Here is a 25,659-nt window from a genome sequence, read left to right as displayed (position 1 = left end):
CTTGCTGTTACAAGCAACAGTTGATTGCCCTACAGTTGTCCACCTGTTGAAACAAATTTATTTATCTGGCAGAGCTTGAGGCTCACAAAACTCATGTAGCAGCAGTGACTGGCTGCAAGGATGGTGAAACTTGGAAGAATATTTCGCTGTGGTGTCTATTTTTGCTGAGGATGGGAACTGGTGTACTGCTTTAATTAACTGAACTTTTGTTTTCCTGACTTTGCATACTGCTGACGGTAATTTTCAAATGAATGATTAAAAAGCTGAAGAACTGGTGGCTGTCCAGTGGTTTGAAGGGGCATAAAACAATTATTCTTGCCAGATCTTTGGTTGTACTTGTTGCCTGCCCTGACCTCCAATGTTTCCCATGCTGCGACACCCATAGGAACAGTGACATGCATGCTGCAAACGAGGAAGAGATCCATCTGGTGTCATTCTGGAAGTAAAACAGGATATGGCTTGAACTGCAATATAAGTAAATACCAATCCAGCAGAACATTTATAATGTTGAGGGAGCTCTAGGAAGAGTTAAAGACCGTAAAGATGGGTCTCTCCACCAAATCTACCTTTTTCTCCTGTTCCTTCCCTTGTCTCCTTCCTACGCATGTGCACTTGCTGTCCTGCTGACTCCTCACTTGCCTTGCCCTGGCAGAGGGTGGTGAAAACATAACAATTTCTTGTAGCTGTCATTGCCACTTGCCCACTCTAGTACTGGCTAAATTGATTAAAATGCGAGGCAAAGGTCGGTCTGCTGCCTCATGCCGGATTTACTGCCACAAGGAGCGCTATGGCTCAATAGTATTTTGAAAGGTTCAGGAGGAAAGAAAACTTTTTCCATGCTTTTACCTCAAATGAGAGGAAGGAATCTGCCCTAAGCTAATTATAGAGCAATGGAGTACCAGTAGTAAGTTGAAAATTTTGTGCTTTTTAGCTTTCTTTGTTAGATTGTGTTGGGATTTTTTTGCATGAACAAAAACTTAAGAGGGAGATGACCAGCAAGTATTTTTTTGATGTGTGAAAGTAGTTAAAACATTCTTTTGGTGGTTTTAATTCTTACAGAGCAAAATAGGTTTTTGAAGGGAGGCTGAATCTAAAAAAAAAAAAAAAGGTATTTCATAGCTTTTGCTGTGCCCATTCATCCAGTGAATAGGAAAGAAGCTTCAGATGTTGGGTTTGTGGTTTTTTTTTTTTACAGCTATTTGATGATACTATTTTTTTATTTATAACTCAGCCTGTGGGAATAATCAAGACTTTTTATGTAGGGTCTGTGATAGGAAAGGAAATTACAGTCACGGTAAGGTTGATCCAGTCATTAATATAAAAATTTCAGGACAGCTTTTTGCATATGGGGAATATTTCTCAGCTGCATTCGCACAGAATAGGTATAGCTCTCCTTACTAGAGTCAAGCCTGAAAAAGAGAAGAAAAAGAGCAATATCTTTTTTATTGTTTTTCATTTTGTAAAGCTGTTTTTACACTAATCTTAAAGATTAAACTTTCTTTGAGATTAGGTCCCATCTGGTTTTGAGGTTAAAATGTAACTTTTATGATTTCATTTCAGATTTGTGCTATGAGTCACTTTTTTGTAATTCTGTAAAATAGCATTGAGATGACACAAATCTGTAATTTGTATTATTATCCTATTTGTAGGTCCATGGAAATGTAGAAGTGGTTGGGTTTTGATTTTGGGTAGCTTTATTTTTGTTGGGTTTGGGTCTGTGTTTTTTGGTTTGTTTTTGTTTTGTTTTTTTTTAATATTCCTTATTTATTGCAGTGTCAGCTGGTGGTCACTCTTGCTGAGATCCCAACTGCTGCTTTCTGCTCCCATGGCCTCTGGTAGCCCCACGTGGGATGAGGAGCTGTCCTTGACAAATTTTGCTAGATGAAACTGTGCTCTCTACTCGCCATGGAGGAATGCTTATCTCTGGAGTGCTCTCTGGGTGAGAGACCACCTGTGATATTGCTGATGTGGTTTTCATCGTATTTCAGTACTTGCTTTTTGAGGGCAAACTAGAGCAATCTGGCTTTAAGGGCTGTTCTGTCATTCAGTATTTAATGATGAAAAGAAAATGACTTGTCCCTTTTCTATTAAACTTTTGGCAAAGGGTTTTCTTCCTGTTATTAAGATCTTAATTGGTCATCAAAATGAGATGTCATTTTAATGAAGATGAAAATATGCATCACTTTAATGTGATGTGGCACTGTTTTCTAGTAGGGCAAGCCTATAGGGTATCGCTTACGTCTCATGTAAAACACTAAGCATGTCTTCTATCTTTTTCTGCATTCTTGGCAGCTCTTAAGGAATTAGGAAATGTAGAACAACTTGCATAACTGGGGGGGGGGGGGGGGGGAACACAGTGAACAAGCTTATTTCAGCTCTTTGCTTTTGTTGGCTTCCCCAGGAGGAGAAGGCTGCCATGCAACGAGGAAAACTCAAGTCTCTGAAACTATGTATTGGAGTAATTAAAACCTGAATTTCACTTTGTTGTATAACAGGAAGCATCTACTGGGGAATGACCACCATAAATAAACCCTCTGGGTGATTGTCAGTTTTGTGTTCTGTCCTGCAGCCTGCTGGGAATAAAATAATTCACTCTGAGGTCATAGCCTAAGAAGTTTTATAGGGTTTAAGAAAAGCCTTGTGGAATGTATTGCTGTTTTGAGAGGGTTTTGGAATAATGCTATGGTAACAATTTTGATTGCTTCCGTCACACAGGTCCCAAGACATGCATGTAGCTTGCTGCTCATTCTGTTATCCAAAGCTTATGTAGACTCAAAGTGGTGTGAGGTTGTAGAAACGGGGTGAGGAAGAATGGTTGCCAGATGAAAGTGGTAAGCCTTGGCTTTGCAATGTACCTCAGAGCAGCATCTGTTCCTCTGTATGTGTGCAGGAGCTGGGGACACCTGAGCACACTGTCAGATGGAAAGAGGAATGCAAAATAACTGGATTTCTTGGATCAATCTGCATGCGATTTCAGGTGGGGAAGCTCACCAAGCAGTTCGTGAATGAAGTGACTGTAGGGTTGGTGGCTGGCAAACAGCATCCTTTCCTTCTAGATTGTCAGGGGAGTTTCTAACTAATATCTGTTTGTCTAGGTCAGTTGCTGGAAAAGTCTGAAGTTAGTCCATGTTTTTCCTGTTCTGCGTCATCGTGTTACCTGAAAAGCACCGAGCTAGGCAAAGCTTTCCTTGTTTTATTTTGTTACAAAGAATGTTGTGCTTTCTTAAGCTGCATACTGAGTTTATTTGGATAAGCTCATGTCAATTATTACTAGAGCTGCTAAGGAAAAATGTGTTCCCTAAATGTAGTAATGGAGGTGGCTTGTTTGTACATCTGAGACTTGTATGTTTTGGAAATGGCTAGAAGAGCAACTTTAAGAACCGTTCAGTTAGAACCTGACATATGGACCTTGTAAATTCATGGGTTTGTCCATGATTTGTAAAAGGTATAGGTTCCGATGAGCAGGAGGTACTCCCTTGACATACGGGCTTGCTCGCTGTCAGCTGAAATGTGAATTGGCGATACCTGCTGAACTGTGACTGTTTACTCCTTGTCAGCTGCTGTTCTCTGTGTGGTTTCCTTCATCGGTGCGCATACCTGTCACTTACGTACTGTAGACCCCCTTGTTAAGGCATGGTGATATTTGTCTTGAGCCCTCGTTTTCTTCTGCAAAAAATGACTTCTAATGATGCTGCGTTCTCTTTGATTTGCAGCTGAAATCTGTAGAATGAATAGCAAATGGATGTTTATCAGCCAGAATGCACGTTGTGAAATATCATCAGAACAGCGGGCTCTGTCTCTAAGTGAAAGAAATTAGTTGTGACAGACTGTTGTGAAAGGAAATAGTTATTCTCTCCACTTAAACAATTTCTTTAAAAATACATCCTCATAATTTACTCTTGTCATTTTTCTGAAGATGTTTGGACTTAAGTGATAGTGAGTTTTCTGCCTGGCAAAGTAACTCCGAAGGCAACAATTTCAAATGGTCCTCTGACAAATGAAGATCTTAAGAGAAAATGGGCTGTCCAAAATAGCACAAGAGTAATACAGGAATTTTTCAAGTTGCGTGTTAGAAAGCAGTAGCTGGGATCTGGATGATAATTTTTATATGGAACTTTTTCTGTACAATTACTACATTGCCATTACATACATAATGCTTGCCACTGGGAACAATTTGATACACCATGTCCTATTCATGTTTTCTGCTTCTAAACAAAACCCGCAGTCAAAATGCAATGCAGTAGCAACCTTTTAAAAGTAATTTAGATTAATTGGGAACCTGTCCGAAACATTGCAGACAATCTTGTGTGGAGAGAGATGGGAGAGAAGGCTGGCAGAGAAAGTAATTTCTCACTGAAATAACAGTGAGGTGAAAAAGTGCAGAGATTTCCCAGGGGAAGAAAATGTGATTCCTTTTTTGGAGTGAAAGTGCTCTAATTTATCATGTGACTTGGGAAATCCTCTTGGCTTCCTGCAGAGGCAAAAGGGGGAGTCGAATGTTCAGTCGGATGATAGAGCGTGGCATGTTTGTGATGCGCAACAGCATTTGCTGCATAAAGAGCTCCCAAGGGAGTCTGCTGCTTGCTGCAAGGCTATTCCTGTTATCAAGGGACTTGTTTCTAAGGTAGTGATAACAGAAATTCCATTGCCTAAATATTTAGTAGATTTTATAATTATATCAGTACAGCGCGGTATGGTTTCCTCTGAGTTTGAGGATATTATTACATTCAAGAGGAGAGTATGATTCCTCACTTGGACTTGGGTGTAAGGGTTTCAAGATGGCCAAATCTAATCTCTATCTGAAGAAAGAAGAGTTGTATTATGAGCAACCTATATTGCTAGCAATGTAACAAGCTCCAAATACTCTCCTCTGAATTGAAGGAGTATATTGAAGATTTTTTCTTTCCTGTTGCAAGTTCCAGATAAGCTGCTCTTGTGCTGTATGAACTGCCTGGAAAACTTGACGAGCAAGTGCTGTTTGGCTTTTATTCAGGCTACGGTCAGTGCTGTGCATCATGCAGAAGGACTGAGGAGGCAGAGGGCATGTTGTTGTTTTTGACACCTGGAAAAGTGAAGGGAGAAACAGTTACATGTGTTGAAACATGGATTCCTAGTTGTTTGGCCGGGTGATGGGAGTCTGAGCACTAAGTAACAAGAAGCTGATAGTCCAAAACAGAGCTTTGGTTTGAAGCCAAAAAGACAGGGATTTCTCTGACCGCAAAGTTGAATAGAGTGATGGTCTCCACGATTAATTTTACCCTAAGAATAATTTTGTCCAAAGATAAAGAACATGACTCAGATTTGCACACGTACTCATTAAAAATAAATCACAATTTTGAATCGGCTCATCACTCTTGTGTGTAGGAGTGACCATTTCCATACTTCCTTTTGGCATTTAGTGTTCAAGAGAGTAATTTTAAACAGTTTCACAAAGTACTCCTCTTCATTATTTAGCTAGATTGAGTAGGACAGGATATGAGACTATGCAGATATTTTCTTTTGAGTTGGCAAGGATGCTGAAAGTAAGGATTTTGAGAAAAGCATTAATACCACACAGGCACTTGTGAAATGAATTGTTTTGTAAATAGCATTTTGAACAGATGTTGTTTTTTATCTTTCTCCAAAGGTGGGTTGTTTCTGTTGACTATTCCTGCATGCCATTCAGTTTTACTCTACATAGCAGATCCTTCTCTTGTGCTCAATGTCTGCTTGTAATTATAGCATCATATTTTTTTTACTTTTTTCTTTTGCAGTCAATGATACGCCTATTATGTCTGTTGCAGGGCATCCTTCTCTCTCCTCTCCCAAGCATGATGGTAACGCACAGCTCCAGTTTGAGTGGAGCACCCAGGACTTTGGATCTAGGGCAGTGAGTTTTGTGGAGCTGCTGTTTTCATGACCTACTTCTTGGGCAAGCATGGAAGTAAAAACTGTTCTTGGTGGCTCAGACAAGAGATTTGGGCTTTTTTTGTCTTGGGATGAAAAATGATCAGACTTTGGTTTGATAGAGTTTTGTTTCTCAAGGTTAGGAGCAGTGTGTCCCCTCAATTATTCAAGTATCAGTGAAAAGGAGAGAAAGAGACAAGAACACCGAACACAGAACAGTGTTGCTTTCAGGATTTAAGACAAGCACTATTTTCTCCTTGTCATTGTGGTCAGACATAATTAATTTCTTAGTTTGTCCTTTGAAGAGAGGTAGGTGTGTAACTGAGTCATCCTAAATGCTTTTATCCACATTTTTACTTCCATTTAGGAGTTATGGCAACACTCATAAACCTGAATTGCTATGATTAGCCTGACATTTTATATAAGAGAATGCACTATAGAGGGCTGTTTGTTCTTGGAATTACAGTGTCAGAGTACCAGGGTACTTTTCAAGGCAGTATTTACTTAAGGTGTGTGGATTTCTACACCAGATGGATTCCGCATTGCCGTGTGACAAGCAAATCATAGGAATATCTTCATGTTCACTGTGTATCTGAACTAGTTATTGTATGGGTTTGATGGCACTACAGGGCTCGATTTGCCTCCTTCAGGACGTGATCTCTCTAGCCACAGGTTAGAGCTGATGATGCTTCAAACAGGATTCTGACTCGCAAACACTTAAAAGCTTTCTTACAGTCGTAATGTGGCAATACATGGGTTGCAGGCGCATGACGAAAGCTGAATTACTATCTTAGTGCTGTGAGACACCCTAGAGGACATGGAGACCCTACAGTAAGGGTGTTTGAGTAAGCTGACTGGAAATCTGTGCTCTGTGAGGGATGCGTATCAGTAGTTAAGTGTATCCTTACTTTTTAGCCAAGGCAATTCAGTGAAGTAAGCTCTTGACTGCTTTCCATTGATCACACCAAAAAAACCCCACTCTTTTCTGGTAATTTTTTTAATGTGCTCTAGCTCTGTTACTCAGCCTCCTTCAAGCTTTTCTAAAGAAAACAAAGGAGAAAAAAAAAGCTTTCAACCTTTTGCTGTCATACTTTCCAAGTTTAGGGTGCTTTTGGTTTTTACAATACTAATATCCAATGAATCTTGGTCTTAGGTTAGGCTACTTTAGTTCTCAATTACAAGCAGACATTGAGCACAAGAGAAGGAGCTGCTATGCAGAGAAAAACTGAAAGGCATGCAGGAATAGCCACAGAAACAACCCACCTTTGGAGAAAGATGAAAAACATCTGTTCAAAAAGTTCTCTTTTTAGTTTAGCTACTTCAGTTTGAGAACTGAATTTCCTTTTTTCTTCAGTTGTAACCATGGGGTAGTTTAAAACACTTCTAAATGAGTTTTGGCCACTATTTTCCTCTGAAAAAGCATTCTCTGTAACTCTTCATTTGAAGACAGTTACACTTACCTGCTAGTGGTGGGCTTGGCTTACCAGTGCTGGAAGTAATACATGTCAGACTTGTTTAATCTAAAGTGATTAGAATTTGCATTTTATGAGCTGTGTTTACAGCTGCAGTTCTCCAGCTCTGGCTTTATATCTGTGCTGGGATTGCTTGCACCTTAATATTAATTGTCAGTCATGGTAATCACTGAGTCATGTGAGGCTTTTCCCATTCTCATTAGCAGTCTCTGCAAGCTTTCTAGCCTGAAGCTTGTATGAATGAAGAGATCTACCTCTCGCTTGTCTGTTGTCTGAAGAAATATCACTAGTCAAAATAGAAATTACATTTTCTGTTGTCTTTTACTGTATCTTCTCTCCTACTGCAATGGTATTTTGCTGAGTCCCTCAACTTCTGCTGTAGACTGAGATGCATGAAGAGCTGGTACATAAACATGAGAGAAACCCTGGAATTCTGTGCGACTTCTTGTAGAGAAATCTTGATTTGAATGTGAAAACCTTCCAGCTCTCACTGTGAAAAATATCTACATAACTTATTGTAGAACTGAAAAAAAATTGCACATGTTGAAATGACATTGTAAGTATAACAACTTCATCTTTTTGAAATCAGTTAATGAGGTTCAAATTGAGCAATACTGAAAGTCAACTTGATATCTTGCTGATCAATATAAATACATCTTACGGACTCACTGGGAAGCTAGTTGTTTTCCAAGCTAGAGGGGAAGTAGAGTTCCAGGCAGAAAATAGGGGAAAAATAGTAGATGAAGTATAGGGTGCAGTTGAACTATTGTCATCTGTTCATATTCCACTTTGCCATCTATCATTATTATTATAAGTACAGGAATTTGATGACACCTCAAAGCTCTTCAGTGACTTATTCCTGAATTACATTCTGGTAACTTTGGTACAAAGATGGTGTTCTTACTCATCACTTGGTTTCTCTAGTGCTGTTGCTGCAATGTTGCTTTTTCCTCCTTGCTTAATAGTGTTCTCATAATGACAAACACTTTTATTTTTTCCCTGTGTTAAGGCTTTTATCTAGTAACAGGGTTTTTTTTCCATCATCCTTACGGTGAAAATAAGACTACCAGGTTATTGTGGCGCTATTAGTTGCACTTTTGAAAGAGTCTGAAGGAGCACAAACTTGCACGTGACCCAACATAAAAAGTCTTAACTTTTAACAGTTATAATGGCTGTTTGCAGGCTTAATTGTGATACGGCTTTTGCAGGTGAATAGTCCGATGGGAGAAAAATAACCAGTCTCTGATTAAACATTTGCTTCCTTTCTACCCAAAGCTCTGATAAGCTATAAATTATTTTTCCCTCTCCACGGTAATTAGGATTGGGTTATGAAGCTCAAAGGTTGAATGTAGTATATGAGCCCTTGTGTCCTGAAGAGAGGGGATGGGAAGGTATGCTTTTGTTATGCCCTCCTGTGGCTGGAGTGACAGTGCAAATGATCTGCTTTGTTGTCAGCTTCAGCTGGTGTTCATAAAAATATTTACTTTCCAGAACAGCTTTTAAGTAATAGTCAGGTGGAATTTAGAAAAATGACATACAGTAAAATATTCCCACTAAAGCTACTTGTTTCTTTTTTCTTACTTGTTGCATGGGAAACATCCTGAGTTCCTCAGCTGTAAATACTGATGCTAGGGCAAGAGGTTTTACTGGAAGCAACTTTATATCACAGTGTGGACCATATGCATGTTAGCAGTAGTTTTGTAGTTATAACCTAGTGTCAGTGCTTCCGTTGTAGTACAGGACCTTCTCCCTTCAGAGTAGCAGTCCTTGCTCCATCTGTCATGAGACAAGGAATCTCCCTGGATCCTGTGTAACAAAATTAGCTATTACATATGGATTTTTTTCCTCTTAAGCAGCTACTTAAATGAAAATTGCCTTTAGATCTCTGAAACAGTCCCCTGAACGCTCCTTGTGACCTATTCAGTTGACTGAACACTGTTTCTTTTCATTGCTAAGAGCTCCTTCCAGCCCTTGTGTTACTGGCGGTACCCTTGCTGCTGCCCCTGCTGGTGTGCCCTCTATTGTACCTCTACATGGGTGTGTATATAATGAGATACAATCTCACCTTGTGCATCAGTCCTTTGTTTCTACACTTATTCTGGTAAATGAGATGCTGTGCCTCTCTGTAGAGCTACTGACTGTCACTAATGCCTTCCTTGCTGAAAAAGCTTAAGTACCCAGTAGCTGGCAAGATTAATTTTATGTAACGTGCTGACTTGATGCTCCAGAGCCTCCAATCATAAATACGTCTTACTTGAACCTCTCCCTGTCCCCTCCCTTTTCTTCTGTCTTCTATCAAGTATGGTTTCTAAAACAAAAACCCAAACAGACTACATAGTGGTGTAAAATGTCCGCTTAATCCAGCACAAGCTATAATCTGTTTTTGCATGCTGGTTCCTACCAGTCTTACATTTCTATAAACTGATATTTTTATAATTAGCAAAAAGCTCATATGAAATGGCAAAGAAAACCTCATCCCAAACCCAAAACAATTGTGTTTTATAGAGTGTTGTTGGTTGACAAGTCTTGCTCAGACCTTTCACTGATGATAACTTCAGGAAAGAATTGTTACTTCCGCTCTAATCCTTAAGAGCACTACTGGGAGGGTTTTGGGAAGCCTAAAACTTCTGGGGTTGGTTTTCACTCAGAATTTGTTGAAAGTGATTCTTGGAATACAAAGTACGTACTTCCAAACTTCTTACCTTACTGTACTTAAGATTATCCTAGTTTAGAAAAATAACATGGAATTACTGTCAGTAAAACAGTAATCTGGCAGACTGCTGTGATACAGATTTAAATGGCTATGCCATCAGTATTGCTAACAAATAGTTGGCAGTGAACCGAGCAGGGGTTCGGCATCAAATATTTCTAGCTGTCTTGTAGTTTTAGAAATTAAGATGAGATTAAATGCCCCATCTTTATTGGTACAGCGGGAAGTTCAGGTGCAAGTGCTTCAGAAAAGTGCAAGAAGCTTGAAGGGCAAAACTACTTAGATTTTGCTGATTCCACAGTCAAGCAAGTGGAAAATGGCTTAGGTTTTCTTGAGTTCTATGGCCATCATGGATTTTTTTACCCTCTCTTGGTTTCTTTGAAAGCATTTTTTGGCAAAGAACTGTTTTGCAAGGCATACCTCATGAAGCTGGGAATGTTTGGACCATACACAACCTCACCAATTTTGTGGTTACCGTTATAGTGTGCTCTGATTTTCCATCTGTTTACTGTGGGAAAAGTTAATGTTTGGGTTGGAGCACAGCTGTGATACCCCTTTTAAGCTAGAGATGTGAAGGCGTTCATATCTGCTTTTCACTAGCAAAAACTGGCATTTGCATGTTCCTTTGTCAGTAAAAGCATGCAGAAAGACCAGCTGGCTGTTCTCCAGGTTGTCAGGATGAGTAAGCATGGGTTAAGAGGCAGGAGCTGCACAGTGACCCGGTCCTGGAGAAGCTGGTGTAACTTACTTCACGCTGGCTTGGTAGTTGCCTGTGGCGAGAGGCCTCGAAGAAAGGAATTTCTGCAGTTCTTGTGCAGGCAGATGACTTACCTTTATGAATCGTTCCTTGTCTGTATGCAAAAGCACTTTTCAGAGAAGGCTGAGGTGTCTGTGGGGATTGTCTCAGGTTTTCTGCAAGTAAATATTTAGTTCGTAAGAATCTCTGCCCTTTGAATGGTGACCTTTGAGCCATTACTGCAATAAACGGCATGCTTCTTGGACCTCTTGAAGGATATTTGACCTATGATGTTAAACTGGCTATTTGTTCTGATTTTAAAACAGCCTTGGGGATTGTGGAGTGGTTCATGTTGCAAGTGTGAGCTGGAAGTAAGTAAGTTTATCACACATCAGACTGGTGTTGGTAAGTGTCCCTGATGGCAGGTGTGTGCAGTCAGGGACACCAGGCTGCTTTGATACGGGGTTTCTTCATGCAGCTGTCGTATCTTGCCAGGGATAAGAAGAAGCTGATTGTTATTTAATACCACTAAATGGAAAAAAAATGTGATTAGGCTTAAGTTTACTAGATACAAATACATAGTTCATAATACATGACTGTCTTCCAGAGATTCTGTCAGCAGTTGATTTTCCTTGAACTGATGACACTTCTACTTCTGCACCATGGCAATAAAAAATAATAGTCTCTTCAAATATACTATTAGCATCGTTGTTCTTTAGGAAGTATCTTTGTGGTGTCAAATCTGTACTGGTGACAGTGGTAGCATGAGGGTTAGAGCTTGATTTTTATGCAATGAACTTAAGCCAGAGTGAGTGCTGCTGCAGAAAATAAGCAAATGGTGTACGCTTTGGAAAAGTGCAGGAAGCTTGAAGGGCAGAACTGCTTACCAGCTGGGGAAACTATACCTTGTTTTCCAGCACCTACAAGGAAGGGAGTGTATATTGCATTGAAAATTGTATGCCTCTTCTACCATTGCAGTATTTAACTGGATATTTTCTCCATGCGATGTCTAGTAAAGCTTTTCTTAGTAGTTTTCCATGGTTTTTGGCAAAAAAAATAATCCGCCAATGGTTAGGATAGAGATTGAACCAATTAAGAGCTTTGCTAATACATCAAGGGAATTGGTTTAAAAAAATAAATACAATTAAATGGGGGGGTGTGGGGTGGGAACACAATGCAATCCCTTCTGCTACGGCTTGTCTGTGTGTCCTAACCAGGGATTTTTCTGTCCCTCCAGCAGCTGTGATCAGAGTAAAACCAGCTGGGTAGAGAATGGCAGACTGACCTTGGTGGGTTTGGAGGGATGAGTTTCACCTGGCCCAGAGGGTTCACCTCCCCCTGCGGTGGTTGGAGGGGCTTGGTACCCCGTTAGGTGCATGAGGAACAGCTGTGTGTGCAACGGCCTGACCTGAGTTAGGTGCATGAGGAACAGCTGTGTGTGCAACGGCCTGACCTGAGTTAGGTGCATGAGGAACAGCTGTGTGTGCAACGGCCTGACCTGAGTTAGGTGCATGAGGAACAGCCGTGTGTGCAACGGCCTGACCTGAGTTAGGTGCATGAGGAACAGCCGTGTGTGCAACGGCCTGACCTGAGTTAGGTGCATGAGGAACAGCCGTGTGTGCAATGGCCTGACCTGACGAGGAGCAGTTGTGGAAGGGGCCCTGGCTCCCTTGGTGAGTCTGGGGGATGGCAGCAGGCATGGGCTGAGCACAGCAAAAAGGCTGCAAGAACACCATCACCTCGCTTGGTGCTGCCTTGGTTTTCCCTTTCCTCAGTATGGAACCTGCAGTGAGTAATGTGTGTTATTTCTGCCTGGAGGGTTTTGGGCTTCTGCTTGATTTAGCCTTCCAAGTTACTTAATGTGTTGTAATTATCTGGCATTGTAAGCCCTCTGATCTTTATGTGTTGGTAGTGTTGGGCCAGTACTTGGGGTGTTAGAATTCTTGGTAGCTGGGGGATGTAAGAAATTCTTTGTAGAGAAAGAATGTACCATTTACCACCAGAACGCTTGCCTGGGGGAAATAATGATTTTTGCCTTGCGAGCCTTGTTTTCTCTCCCAGCCTTTTTTCAGACCTCAAAGGGAATAAGTAACAAACTTGAAAACTGTGGCATTGATATTTTCAGTGTTTCTCATCGTTGTTTATACTTTAGTAATAACTTCATGAAAATTCTCAAATTCAGGAGAAAACATTTGGAAGCTTTACAACCAGCACTTGATGTTTTCATGGTTATTTGTGTACTTAGATCAGAGTAAGCCTTTTATATTGGCAGGACAAGGAACAAAGAGTAGCTTTTTCAACCGTGCAAGTTGTTGGATAAAGTAAATGACAGTAATGCCACACGAATTCCTATCCAATTGAATTGTGCGTGATGGTGTGCTGTGTATGGTGTTCAAAATAAATAAGCGAAAACCTGGATAGACATCTTACCTGCTAGGGCAAACCAGAGACTTATATTCAACTTTTAATAACGGAAAGCTGACTATTAAGGCCACGTTGAGTGTGAGAAGGTAGACAAACAGCTCTGAGTATGTGCTATAACTCCCTAGCTGTACCTCCTGTATGAGTAGGCTGTAGGGCTGCTTTCTAATGCCTCTTCCCATGGAGGAATTGGTTCTGGGTGAAGCTTTGAGTAGAAGTTGGTGTCTTCTCTTGTAACGTCATATCTTGGGAGTTGTCCTTCATAGTGGAAGGACAAGGAGTTTAAATGAGCATATGCGCATTACACATGTGGCTAATAAGAAGTTTCCATTTTTCTTCCAGTGAGGCTTGCCATGGCTGAAGCTGTGTCTCTGTTCCCATGGAGGCAGTTGTTTTGCAGCTTACTAACATAATGGTCACCTTTTAATTCTTGTTTACCAACTGGGTGAACACTCTGCTTTTGTTGCTCGCCTATAATGGCTTTTTCTAGCATATAACTAGTAACTCAGGCTAAATAGTCTTTTTCCCAGTGAGCCTATGTGTGTGGGAGGGTTGTAGGATGAAAAACTGCCTCTTTCCCTTTCTTCTTCCTTCCATATGATTGATGTTTCCTGACTCTGTACAAAGTCCTCCATTGATAAACAGGTAAACATACATAAAGTATTTTTTTTCTTCCAAAACCCTCAGTATTTGATCTAGAATTACTAATCCCTTCCTCTTGTTTACAAAGCCAGTTTCAGCTTTGGTTTTCAAGCTAACAAACAGGTCAATATTAAAAACTCTGCAGTCAGCTTTTCAATGAAATTGTGTGGGCATGATTTATCTGGTTTTTCTAGAGACAGAAGTCTAAACAAATGTTGCTAGCAAATATTTTGGCTAAGTCTTAAAAGAGTTTGAAGTTGCTTTTTTCATGACAAAATTCAAGTTTACTACATAACCTAAAGTTTTATCTTGGTTTTGCCAAAAGCTGCAAGATCGTGCCTGTTTGTGGGGCCTTGAGAAAGTATGTACCATCCAGGCACAACAAGGAGTAAAAAGAATGCTGTGCCTGCAGGAATAAGCCTTAGTAGATGGAAGCTCCATGAGCTTGCCTTGAACTGAACGTTAATTTTGTATAGAAAGAGTAACTGAATTTACATACAGATTTAATCATCTTCAGAGCTGATGAGGAGTCCTCCCTGTTGTTAGAAGCAGTAGCAATGTTGCCTCTTACAGCAGCACTTGGTAAAATTAAGTTATTTACAAAGATATACATGTGTAGGAATTTTTTTAAGTTTCTGACTAATTGATGGGAACAAAAGTCTAGCGTTTAAGAACTGCATAAGTGACCCACTGGGATTGAGTTAGCAGCAGGTAGTGTTTATGGTTTACTGCAGCATACGTGCTCCTATTTATCGTGTTGTTTAATTCAAGAATGTAGATATTCCCACTTAAAAATGGGCTCATGAAATTTGGTTTCCTTTTTTTCCTTTTTCTGCCAAGCAGAGCATGGAAGCTGTGGCTGTTGATCGTGGGATACAGCATTTGAATGACATCAGGAGATTTTGGTAGCAGTGTGACTATATGAATGGTAGAGTGAATGAAAACTGAAGTAAAATGTACAGGCAGATTATTAAAAGGTACAAGGACAAATCCAAGTATTGGTGGGGTGGTATTGTGGTTTTTGAAAGTTACCATAAGCAACTTATTAGCTGAGATTGCATCCAATTAGGACCTTCACATGGGGCTAATCATCTGATTGGCAAATGATTAACTAATCACACCTGTTAGGTCAAAAAGTAGTGTTCATACATTGGTAGTGATTTTGATTGCAATGTGTAGGTGTCTTGAGTACAAACTTGTTGGGGGGGGGTTTACATTAGGAACTTCTAGAATGCAGAATTTGATCATCTTGAAGGATGTTAAGTATTTTAAATGGTAGATATTGTGGATTTGTCAGTGTTCAAGTTGGAAGAAGGTAACATTATGCAGGTTTTCCATATGGATGTTAATCAGCAGTAAGCCTAGACAGTTGTTGAAGATGACTGGGTAGGTTGTATTGGAGGGGACCTCTGCAGGTTGGCAACATTAACCTACTTGGAGGACAGTTGGATTGGGTGCTGCTTCAGGTTGCCTAAGGCCTTGTCCAGGTGTGCTCTGAAAAACCTCCAAAGATGGAAATTTGACTTGTCTCTTCAGGCTTTCTTTTTCAGGTGCTGCACAGCTCTCATGGTAATTTTTCCACCTTTATTTTTTTTGTGTGTGTGTGCCTAAGATAATTCTGTTAAAACAATTTGTGTCTTGAGGTTTTGCTGTGCAGCCCCCAGAAGAATGGCTCCATCTTGCCTATGGTTCCTCTTCAAGTATCATGTGGCATTGGATTGGATCATGTGGCAGTGTCTTCTCCAAGCTGAACAGCCTTTAGCCTCTGTATGTACCTCTACTGTAGCCTCTTATATATCCAATGTTCTAGACCCCTGACCTTCTGGTGGACCTTCTCCTAGGCTCTTTCCAGTCCTGCTTCTCAGTTGTACTGTGGGTATGAACTTTGCTATTCTTGGTGTGGCCTCATGAGGCAAGTAACCTGCAGGCAGAGGGAAGCAGTTTTGTTTCTGTTAATGCAGCACAACATGTGGTTATAACCACATTTGAGTTTGAACCTCCTGAACTGCTTGCTTGCCTGTTCATCTGACCTACTGAGGTGCTCGAGGGGATAGCCTTCCCTCTACCATATCAGCTCTTTCCCCTTATTTGTATGTGACTTATAAACATGCTGAGAGTGAATTCTGTGCCCTCACCCAGGTCGGTGAGAAAGGTACTAGTGTCGCCCCAGTATTATCTGGCTTGCACATGGATGTACAACTCAAAGCAAATCCCAATATACAGCTCCACTTTTGCTTTCCTGTCTCTTATTTTTAATGCCACTGCACTAAATCTTCAGTTGCCTTAAACTGCCTGCCTTCTGGGGCTGTATACTTACAGTTCAAAAATAATTTTAATTTTGGAATTTGGTAGTACTGTTCTTTCTGCATTTTAATTACTCTTGCCTGAGTAATGAGGTTCTTTACCACTTCCTTTCCACCCCACCATGTCACTTGTTCTCTACCAGTACCTTTTTTTGTTCATCTCTTCAGTATTTTATCATTTTGATCTTCATGCTTATGTCTACCAGCATGGAAGTAAAAACCTAAAAGTCTTGGACAGTGAAGACTTCAGTTCTTAAAGGTATGTTAAGAGGTGTTGAAGATCATCATTAATTCATGTTTCAATGTCTGTTAATGGCAATGAACTTTTGAATCTTTTTATGTAATACATAAAAGGTTAAAAAAAAAATTGTTCTGTGTGTTAGTCCTAAAGTTTCATCAGAAGTGTGAACTGTTAATGTACTTTGAGAAAAACTTGAAAAATAGCACCACGTATTTGGAAGTCCAATAGGATTTTGACTACGTTGGATATATCTTCTTGTTTATTGCAAAGACTGACCGAAAAATAATTTAAGAGGAACTACGTGGCATTTGTTCAAAAAGTTACGTTGATGTGTATTTGTTTAGGGTTAGCAATAACTGGTGAATTTTTGAGTAGTCAAATAGAATGGGGTATGAATTATTATGATTAATGTGATTTAATAGGTTTTCATTATCTGCTGATGAGGGAAGGTGCCATAGCATTTCTGAATGAGGTTGATACGGAGACCAGTCTGTTCATCTCATTATATGCCTCTGATTTTTCTGATGAGAGTTTAACTGTATATGAAAACTAAGTCTAATAAAGCTTATTTGGCAATGAATTGTGTTTTAGAGCTCTGAGCATGCTGTTCTTGGGCAGTCAAGTCAATGAAAGGTGTAGAATGAGGGAGCCTCTAGTCAATGTGATGCAGTATTTTGAGACCCACTGAAGTTAACAGGATGATTAATACAGCTACTAAGTCACTACTGTTATTCAGTGATTGAATCTTTTAATCCCGTTTCCCCATGAATGTAGCTATATGTAGAAGTTCCTAGCAGCTTAAAGCTGAGGATGAGGTGGTGAATGCTTGTGACTCGGGAACTGGTGGTTGCAGTGGTCAGAGCTGTAATGCTTAGCGGTTACTCTATTGCCTTACCATTGTTGCAGAAACAAGCTTACAGCTGAATAACTGCGTTCATTTAGAAACTACTCGCTGCATCCTGAGTGTGTACTTCTCTGTCTTGCTGGGGAACTGACTGGGTATTTGAACAAGTGGTAGCTTTTTATTTAAAATATTCATTCTTAGCTGTTGTATTTATGCATGTATTTAGACAGATACAGAGGAATTGTTACCATCGTTATTGTCTTTCTCTAGGTTGTAATACTGCCTCAGATAGCTGTTAAGCTTCTGAATGCTGAAAGGAGGTGGTAGTTTCTTCCTCCTGAGGACTGTTAAAACCCCACGTTTTTCCCAAATCAGGGAACCATATGGAAGGAAGTTGCTGGTTTTTTTCTGAGCTGGGAGTGTTTGCTGGGCTGAAAAAAGTCTTGGGCAACAGCATAGTGGGTCTTGGCAATAAAGTTACTTATCTTCCTAACGTTTGACCTGATAGAGAATTTAAAACAAATTGTATGTCCACATTTTTGAAGGAAGAATAATGAAATGGCAGGTAAAACTGGATTTTCTAGTTTAGCTGTAACTGGTTGACTCTTGATTTCCTTCCTGTGGCTGTAGTCTGGCCACAGTTGCATACTACATGGTAAGACTGTTGTGTTAGGAGAATGTTGCACACATCAGGGAGAGCCAGTTTGGCAGTATGTATACTCTTGGGGTGGTTTGATGTTATACCCCCACCCCCTTTTTGAGATAGGCAGTGTATTGAATGCTGAGCAGGTGGTAATGAGGGAGTTGTACAGCTTCATAGTTTCTGCTGGAGTCTATAAACAGCAAGAGCAGGAGGACTGGTATTGGAGGATGAATTCACATCCTTGGCATTATCTGATGTGTATTTACCTGGCAAACTTGTAGACCCTTGGAATACTATGACGATTAACTCGCTCTGTCCTACGTATATTCTCCAGTACTGCCTTACAGCAGCCTTGGCTGTTGTGACATCTGTCACTTGCTTATCACACATGGTTAAAGCACAGGGAATGTGCTGACATGTTGTTGATAACCCTGAATTGTAGGTTGGGCCTGTATTTATATATCGGTTGTGTATTTGGATAACTATGAGTCTTTTCTGCTCAGCCACGTGGCATATACATGCAAAACCAATGAATGGTTTTGCAACCCGTCCAATCTATGGAAACATGCAAAATCTTTAGTGTGAACCTATGACCTATCTTTTCTCTAACCAGCTCAAATGTGAGTGGTGTAATTTTTGAGCAAGCCTTTCAGGTGACAGTCTGTCTCTTATGGCTTCTATCTGTTCCTGTCTTCGACCGCAGGAAATATTGTCAAATATCTGCTGGACTTAACTCTACCATATATGAGACAAAATTATTATTTCTTGAAGTTGACTACCATGATAAAGTAGTGACTTGGCTGGTATTCTGTGGCAGATCAAGTATGGGGACAGCTATTTAGTGACCTGGTTTTGAATGATTTTTCAAAAATAGCAAAATAAACATGCTTTAGAAAATTATCTGTTCTCTACCTTGCATTTGTAGTAAATTTTGGCAGTAGATGGGAATATGAAAGCATGAGTTGGATTAAAATAAATGCTCTTGATACCAAACTGCAAGGTGCTGTTCTAATGTTAGACTGAATTACAGAGGTATGATCATTTTCTTCTTAGTCTGATTTTAGCACAAGTAAGAAGACAGTTGTATTTTAAATGGACAATGCATTGTTAACAAATTTTCAAGGTTTTCTTTTTTCCTGTTACCTTTCCTTACTGAGGTGTTTCAGGCCAAAATTCTCAATACAGTTGGTAGGGTTAGGGGGGACAGAAGGATAAGTGCAGGAAAGAAATTTTTACTTTTTTGGCTGTGACTTGGTTTTGCTATATTCAGGTCAAAGTGAGCACTGTGCTGAGTGTTTTGGGGTATTTTCCCCTGCTATACCAGACCTGTTCAGAACTGAAGCAAAACTTGTGATTTTTTTTTCAGGTGATAAATGTAGTTCACATACCGATGGCTTGAGAGGGAGATTTTTTAAGAGGAAGCAGATGGAGTGGTTTTTGAATAAGTTCACGTAGTTCCTTTAGGCTTCCTGAATTGATTTCCTTCAAGGCTAAACCTGTGAGAACCTGATATGTAAATTCATCTGTAAAGGACCGATTTGGCATGGATACGAGATTTAGTGCTAAATGCATACGTGAACTTGGCAGCTGTGCTCTGGAAAACAGATTCTAAATAGCTGTTGCTTGCCTCATTGAACTAACCTCACTTGCTCCATACTTCTGTTTCAATGCCAAACTTACCTTCGGGTAAACATATGGAGGAAAAAGATGGTAAATGCTTGTGGTTGTGAACTTGTTATGATTATACCAGAGTAAATGATTCTTTGGGGTGAGAGAGCTGGTATCTGTAGATCTTGCTCATCTTGATCAGGATGTTAGTTCCTGGAAGGCATTGTCTGGTGTTTTTCTGCCCCTTAAAGCATGTATAAAAATAAGTGTAATAAAAATGGATTTCTTAGTAATTTTTTTTTTAAATTGAGGATCAAGATTAGACATATATAATAGTAGCAGAGACTACAAGTGTGCCTGGGCACCTCCTTAGAGCTACTGACTGGCATATGATACAGGCAGTACATATCCTGCCTCATCCCTCTTTAGCCCCATTGAGCAAATTTACCAAAAGCAGAGAACTTAATCAATGGGTAGAGATATTTGTGATTATGTAAATAGTGTGAGGCTGTTTAGACCTGTGTGGCTCTGGTTTTGTGGGTTCCCCACCCCCACCCCCCAGGTTGCTGTTAGCTCATGGTGCTTCCCCTTGTGTACTTCAAGCAGATGGTGGAATTGTAGGTATTGGTGATGTGAGTTGAGAGAAGCTTTTCTGTAGGCTCTTGTTTCTAGCTTTGTTGGCGCTTCTGGCAGGTTCTATCAAAGGTACGGTAGAGGGTTCCCGAAATACAATACAGGATCAGAAATGTCCTTTTCTCATGGGTTTGGTAAGAGTTTTGGTGCAATTCTAGTAATACATAACCACAATTTCTGTTTTTCAGTGCTGCTATTTGTTTTTCTCCCCTACCGTTAATCCAGTCTTTCTGATAAATTTTACTTGTAGAAATGCCTGAGGTCATGACTTGGGCCGAGCTGTCTTGAACTCCTAGTGCAAAGTTTAGTTTGCAGACTGTGGCAAGTGAAGCGTATAAACCTGGCTGTGTACAAACAAGTCCATCTCATGAATGCAAAGCAAGATGATGTGGGATACAGGGTCGTGCATGGAGTATGAATTCTGCAGCTTCAAGATTTATCTAGGGACCAAGTGTTAATTAGAGCTTAACAAAAATCATGAATGATCAGAGTGAGCAGTGGTACGCATGCCCTGACGAACAGATTTTGGCCAGCTAAGCTGATGCTTTTGGGTGGGTTATTTGCCTGCTTTTTGTCCCCTGTACTATAATGAGACTTGTCCTTTCCCAGATATCTTTGGTTTTGCTGCTTCTTCAGATGTTTCTAGTTTTTTGGAAGTTGTTAGTGGCAAGGTGGTATGTCTGAGGATGTTGTGATGGGTGATAAATACTGGAAGTAACGAAGGTGCTGGGCAGAGGAGTAGAGTAGAGGCAAGCTGTCAATCTGCTGGATGCTTTGAGAGGCTTCCTAAAGAAGCAAAGACAGACCTACTTGCCAGAGAGCAGTTTGAGAGCTCAGGCAGTGGCCTGGCAACAGCATGGGACTTGTCAGTGCTCTGCGGCTGTCAGCAAATTGCAGTCTGATACAGGTTTAGCAGGATTTTGCAGTAGCCAGTAGAGTTGTGTGGGAGAGGGTGTGTGTTTTTTTTTTTTTTTTTTTGCAGCACCTTGGAAATAGGAGAGCTATTTCAAATGCTTGTGCTTTCCTAGAATTTCATGTGGACTGAATGGTAAAGCTATAGTTGCCAGCTGGAAAGTGGTTTTCTTCTTTAATTATATATCCATTTTATTGCTAGTGTTGCAGGGGGGCATTACTGTGTTGGGGCAATGGGAAGGCTGAACAGAGGAAGAACAGATGTGCATTGCAATAAAGGGCTGCAGAGGGGACACACAAAGCCATTTTACACTCTAATGGGAACAGATGGATCCAGACTTCTCTTCTGAGTGATGAAGTCATCTAAGAGACAGAAGTTGTATGGACATGATAGTACTATATAGTACCTGAATCACAGCTGCTTACACCTCCTCAGTTTTGTTCCTTCATTATTGGTGGATCAGGCTCCTGACAAATTTTTGACTTATGCTGTCTTTGGGTTTCTGGGGTAGAAAGTTAGTACTTCTGTTGTCCCTCTCTGGACTTCCTGCAGCAGCTGTAAATAAAATGCCTGGCACAACAAAGAACATATCAGATGCTTGCAGCCTTAAGGATCCTGTTGACATTAACCTTGTGGATCAGCTCCTTACTCTCCCTTCACCACCTCTACTGCTCCTAAATGCTCCTAAACTGATGTTGTCTCAGGTTGGGGGAGAGCAATGGAGAAGTGTCATTCTGTCTCCCAAAACTATGTCTAAGAATAGTCTTTGGCAGCATTAGGTTGCTATACATAAAAATACTTTCCAAAAAGACGAGCGGAGAAGCTTTTTCAAATTTTACTACTGAGCACTGTTGGAACTGTCCAATTCAAATTGGGTACCCAAGCATGGAAGTTTATGCGAAACACTTCTATATTGCAAATAATTCTTAAATGCTTAACATCATTTTTGCACAAAAATCCTGTGGAGAAAGGATTTCCTCCATGAATCCCTGTGGCTATAATAATGATGTTACTTTTGGCAAAAATGACTTAATTTAATCCTCCTTAATGTTTGGTCTCTGAAATAACAGGTGACAAAGGAAATGCAGATTACTACATTTTTCATTTTAGCAAGATAGGCTATGTCCAAATGTAACGGTCAAAAAGTAAAATGAATTATTACATGCCTTGCTCTGGTATTCGGTAGAGCTTAATGTAGTGTTGTGCAAAAATGCAATGGAAATTTAGAACCCCAGCAAAAGATTGTCAGTTTGAATACATTTTTTTTGTTATCTAGTTATTGACCATTTGACTTGTGTCCTTTTCCCATTAAGTGCTTAAAGTCATAATGATGATATATTATCAGTTTTAAATGAAAGCTGCAGCTTTTTTTGAAGCCAGTTTGTGGTCCTTCATTGGCTTTTCAGAATTCTGTCTGTCAAAATACCCAGCTTGCTGCTTCTGCTCCCCCTGTTCTTAGCCCTGTGACTGGTAGGGGACTGCTATGACATTTGGATATTGGTTTGTCTACTGTGAACAAGCTGTGGTGACTGTGTGTCTGTGTGCAATGCTACTTTCTTTTGTGGTGGTTCGGTGTGTCTTTGCTGCTTGAGCATTGTCTTCCCTTAGCCTTCCACTGAAACTGAAGGATCAGGTGATCCTTTTTCTGAGGAAAGGAGCAGGTGAGATGTGTGGATAATCTTGTTTCTGACCAGTACCTCAAAGCTGACCTTATAAACTATCTCAGCTGCATTGCTCAAGCAAACAGTTTTGCTTGATAAAATGTCCCTGCAGTAAAACTAGACACTTCTGATGGACTCCAGCTACACCTTACTGGGATGCTACTGCTTCATGGTGAAATGGTGGTGGTGGTCATCTGTAGTACTGCAGTGGACTGCTTTTCACTTCCCCTGGATAAGAAGTGCTCCACAGACTACAGAATGAGTAATATTGCTCTAATGTATTCCTGTTAGCTTGTGTTAAGGGCCTGTCAAAACATATATTAAGCTTACATTTTTCTCTCAGTGTTCCCTACCGGAACCCTTGTCTGGATAGTTGGGTTTTGCAGTGTCTGGCATGGGAGCTCAAAGCTCTTGGGAACAAGGGGCATGCTGTTTTATATCCCACCGAAAGGACTGTCTGGGGCGCACAAGCAACTACAGTATCTAACTGTATAGATCCATCGGGTGTTTTCGTAGTGCCTGTGCTCTTCTGTTCCTCAGCCAATTTTCTCCTTAGAGGTCTGGGAAGCAGAAATGGTATGCAATAAATACACAGTCTTCAGTTTTCCTCCTAAAGCAGCAGAGAAACTGAAATATTAGGGACGCATTCTAGAGGTTGTTGCTAGAAGCATTGTTTCCCTTTAACGTTCTGCCTAGTATATGTATGCTGGCTCTTAGCCACATAAAGGTATGGGAAGGACGCATCTGGCCTGTCATGGATATGAGACTTCAGGGGAAAGGAAAGATCAAGTGCAGGTATGTGCTGGGTGGCTTTAGTAGGTGAACAGTTCAAGCTCCCTGTCAAACTGTCAAGGAGCTGTGCAGCCTGGTTAACTTTGCGATAAGTGTTCCTGTTGATGTAGCGCTCTGTTCACACTAATGTCACTTCTTAGAAATGGCACTTATTTATCTTGTTTCCATTATAAATACTCTGGAAACGTGTGTGCTGCAGTCTGTGTATCTGGAGGCTGGTGCCCTGCTTCTGAAAAAATAGGGGAGATGCCTCGTCCTTGTCACTCCTTGGTGATCTCCTGTGCACTGGGTTCATCCTTGGCTGGTAGCTTGTTTGTTCTTACAGAAACTGCATTTAATAAAAATAAAAGTTCTGCCAAAACTTACTAGTGTCTTTGATATGGAGCTTGAAAGTTAGTTATCCCAAGGCCTCCCTGAATCTTTAGGTCCTATCCTCCATTCATTTAACAATTCAACATGTACTTACTGACTGATGTTACAATTATTGCTCTGAATAAAATGTTTTGTTTGCTTACATCTGTATAAGGATCTTGTTGTCAAAAGCACAGCAATCATCAAAGACCTCTTTCTGAAGGAGAGCTTCCATAAGAATGCTTTTGAGATTATGCAAGTTGGCTATTTTTTAAATATTGGCCCCAGAGCTACTTGCTCTGAATTTCTTTTTCCCCTTTATAGAGAGGCTGTAACAAGTTCTGATTCTAAAAACAAAACAAAAACAACCTCCCTCTGAAATTACTCGTTAGAAACAGCTTGGAAAAACAATATTTCTAAATATGTTGGACAGAAAACCATATCTGAGTCCCTATGTTAAAAAGAAAAATCTTTGGTGTCAGAATTTTGCTTGAAATTTGCTCTGGAAATGATGTTAATACGTGGACTAATGAGATATTGGTGTCATTTGCCATGTTGGGGCTAGCAGTTGAGCCAACTGTAGTAGTTTTGATAGTCCTTGTTAAGAAACCTCGATGCATTTTTTAAAAAAATTGGAAGTCCTTCCAAGTGCAGTGTAACAGTATTTTTATAAAAGCAAAGTGTGCATTCAATTGAAATTCACTGCACAGTTAAGAATGGGGTGCTTTGGGTTTTTAACTTAGTTGTCCTGTTTTTGGGAGATAAAATTTGTGGTCACCATCCGTTTTTTGTATCCTCAGATAAGGACAAATACTCTTCCTCTCAGAGTCTGCTAGATGTATTTTGAGTAGTCATGCTCAGTGTTCATCCTGGAGTAAAACAGGAAAATAGCTTCGGGGTGTCTGAAGTCTTTTCCAGCTTGGGCTGCACTGTGATTCTTGCCCTACTGTGTCCTTGGTGGCTTGTCTCGCCCAGCTGTAGTTGGTGCATTGCAAAATGGTTTGTATGGAAGAGTATGTTGCATTGGTAATCGTGGCCCTAAATCTTCCCAGCAGCTTGTATTTTTCCAGACAGTTGGTAGGATTGGAAAACCAATAGAGTTGAGACAGAGGAAAAATAAGCTTACCCTGCTGAAAGGGACTGTTCAGCTGCCATTGTAGCTTCTGAGATGTAGCTAGTTGGTGCCAAATAATTATATGCTCTCAGCTGGAAAGAAACTGCTTCGTTCGCTCTAGCAGAATATAAAATTAATATGCTGTGATTGTCTGCTCAGCCCTACTTCAATATCCCATTTGGGAGTTTTTTTGAACTGTCAGAAGGTTGAAGTCAAGGCCAGTGATGGGCTCCTCTGCTTTGTGAGCAACTTGATTTGAGGATTTTCTGTCTGAGTCATGGTGGCACTCTGCAATCCTGGAGCTCACCAGGCTAGGCTTGGCAAAAAGGTATTTGTGTGGGTCTCTTGTGCCCTGGATTTCTGCCATGCATCTCCTGTTCCCCTGCTAGACCTGAGCTGGTCCTTGAGCTCCTAGTCCGATCGTTTGGTGCAAGGGCAGCAGCCCCTCTCCATGCATGTAACAAACGCCAATACATAATGGCATCCCACTTGCAAGGAAGTCAAGTTTAAAATTAAAACATATCTACACACACTTACTCATGGGTTTTTTTCTTTTCTCTCTGCAGTGCCTGGCAAGTGTTTTGCCAAGTTCAACCTTGCAGAAGGGACCAGCTTGGGCTGTATGTTAGAAGTGTTACTAACTTGAGTTGTTGCTAGTGGTATCTGCTTTAGCACGCATGTGATGGCTG

General features: G+C 40.5%; 1 protein-coding gene across 2 annotated transcripts in view; it reads left to right on the top strand.

Annotated features, from left to right (window-relative positions):
* MCU (mitochondrial calcium uniporter) overlaps positions 1 to 25,659 on the top strand; it is a 91,557-nt gene that overhangs the window by 5,195 nt on the left and 60,703 nt on the right. The gene's annotated exons all lie outside the window — the stretch shown is intronic.

This window comes from Falco biarmicus, chromosome 9 (assembly GCF_023638135.1).
Source record: "Falco biarmicus isolate bFalBia1 chromosome 9, bFalBia1.pri, whole genome shotgun sequence".
Taxonomy (NCBI): Eukaryota; Metazoa; Chordata; class Aves; order Falconiformes; family Falconidae; genus Falco; species Falco biarmicus.
The sequence above is the reverse complement of the archived record's forward strand: the minus strand, read 5'-3'. Positions and strand labels throughout refer to the sequence as shown.